The sequence below is a fragment of the Procambarus clarkii genome, chromosome 91 (assembly GCF_040958095.1).
Source record: "Procambarus clarkii isolate CNS0578487 chromosome 91, FALCON_Pclarkii_2.0, whole genome shotgun sequence".
Classification (NCBI taxonomy): domain Eukaryota; kingdom Metazoa; phylum Arthropoda; class Malacostraca; order Decapoda; family Cambaridae; genus Procambarus; species Procambarus clarkii.
This window is the reverse complement of record NC_091240.1, coordinates 9,628,365-9,631,122: the sequence shown is the minus strand read 5'-3', so window position 1 is coordinate 9,631,122 and position 2,758 is coordinate 9,628,365.

Genomic DNA, 2,758 nt, shown 5'->3' with positions numbered 1-2,758 from the left:
TATTATATATTTTTGTTATTTATTTGAGTATATACATTTGTCTCGTGCTATATTTCACTTTGGGATGAGAAAAAGATTAAGTTTTGAATAATATGGCGAGATATAATGGGCCTGGAGTGCCACCCTGAAAATGACCACATATCTCTAATACCATTTCTTAGTATTATTTGATCTAATAGATGGGATTATAGGCAAGTGGTGGGCACCCAGGAACACCCCCACCCACCCCGGACGAGTCCCTGTGACGTTTTAACCGGTTAATTTAGTTTGAATTTTGAATTTTGAATTTTTGGAACGGTTTGTAACGGTCGGCGCAAGAGGAGCTCGCATGATCGGCTGATATTATAGATGCGGAGAGCTGTCGAATAAGGCAGGTGGTGTACGTCCCAGCCTCGATAGTGATTTATCGGATACACCTTTCCCGGCTATCGTCTGTTGCGATAGCTGGCGTTAACACTCTTAAAACGCCTCGTCTTACAAGTACTTTAGAAGTTTTATCGTCAGGTGGGGGCAGTTAGCGTGAATATTATTGTCGGATACGGTGTCCGCCAGTCAAGATAGACACCAAGGACTGGTTTAATGTGCTTGTTTGAGGCTCCGTTTAGGTTCTGGCTGACGTACGGTGTTTACACAAGCTGAGAACCTGAATGGCAGAATCTGTGGTCAGGGAGATGGACACTGCCTTGACCTCTGTGGTCAGGGAGATGGACACTGCCTTGACCTCTGTGGTCAGGGAGATGGACACTGCCTTGACCTCTGTGGTCAGGGAGATGGACACTGCCTTGACCTCTGTGGTCAGGGAGATGGACACTGCCTTGACCTCTGTGGTCAGGGAGATGGACACTGCCTTGACCTCTGTGGTCAGGGAGATGGACACTGCCTTGACCTCTGTGGTCAGGGAGATGGACACTGCCTTGACCTCTGTGGTCAGGACCACGCCCATGACCGACACAGGACCACGCCCATGACCGACACAGGAACCCGCCCATGACCGACACAGGACCACGCCCGTGACCGACACAGGACCACGCCCATGACCGACACAGGACCACGCCCATGACCGACACAGGACCACGCCCGTGACCGACACAGGACCACGCCCATGACCGACACAGGACCAAACGACAAGGAAGTGTGCGAGGAACTTAATAAGAAATTCGAGGAAGTCTTCACAGTAGAGCAAGGAGAAGTTCCAAAGATAAGAGAGGGAATAGTTAACCAGGCACCATTAGAGGAGCTTGAGATTATCAGTGGAGATGTAAGGAAGCTTTTGCTAGAGCTGGATGTGACAAAGGCTATAGGCCCGAATGGAATATCGCCATGGATATTAAAAGAAGGAGCAGAAGCACTGTGCCTGCCATTCTTCATGGTGTATAACAAATCACTGGTAACAGGTGAACTGCCGAAAATTTGAAAGACGGCAAACGTAGTCCTAATATACAAGAAGGGGGATAGACAGGAGGCACTGAACTACAGGCCAGTGACCCTAACTTGCATACCATGCAAGTTAATGGAAAAGATTGTGCGAAAAAAGCTAGTGGAACATCTGGAGCGAAGGAACTTTGTGACACAACACCAACATGGGTTCAGGGATGGCAAGTCATACCTCACAGGATTAATTGATTCTACGATCAAGCAACAAGAATCAGGCAAGAAAAGAAGGAGTGGGTAGACTGTATATTTTGGGATTGCCAGAAAGCCATTGACACAGTACCACACAAGAGACTAGTGCGAAAGCTGGAGTTGGAGGCAGGTGTGAAAGGGAAGGTACTCCACTGGATAAGGGAGTACCTAAGTAACAGAAGACAGCGAGTCACTGTGAGGGGTGAGGCCTCAGATTGGCGAGGCGTCACCAGTGGAGTCCCGCAGGGGTCAGTCCTTGGCCCCATACTGTTTCTGATATATGTAAACGATCTCCCAGAAGGTATAGAATTGTTCCTCTCATTGTTTGCTGATGATGCAAAAAATATGAGGAGGATTAAGACGGAGGAAGATAGTAGGAGGCTACAAGATGACCTAGACAGACTGAATGAATGGTCCAACAAATGGCTACTAAAGTTCAACCCGAGTAAATGTATGGTAATGAAACTAGGCAGTGGAGACAGGAGGCCAGACACAGGATACAGAATGGGAGGTGAAGTCCTTCATGAAACGGACAGAGAGAAAGATTTAGGAGTTGATATCACACCAAACCTGTCTCCTGACGCCCACATCAAAAGAATAACATCTGCGGCGTATGCAAGGCTGGCTAACATCAGAACTACTTTCAGGAACCAGTGCAAGGAATCATTCAGAACCTTGTACACCACATATGTAAGACCAATCCTGGAGTATGCGGCCCCAGCATGGAGCCCGTACCGTGTCAAGCACAAGACGAAGCTGGAACAAGTTCAGAGGTATGCCACTAGACAAGTCTCAGAACTAAAAGGCATGAGTTATGAGGAAAGGCTGCGGGAAATGCACCTCACGACACTGTAAGACAGAAGAGTATGGGGAGACATGATCACTACCTACAAAATTCTCAGAAGAATTGATAAGGTAGATAAAGATAAATTGTTTAACACGCGTGGTGCTCGAACAAGGGGACACAGGTGGAAACTAAGTACCCAAATGAGCCACAGGGACGTTAGAAAGAACTTTTCAGTGTCAGAGTAGTTAACAGGTGGAATGCAATAGGCAGTGATGTGGTGGAGGCTGACTCCAAACACAGTTTCAGATGTACATATTATAGATCCCAGTAGGCTCAGGAATCTGTACA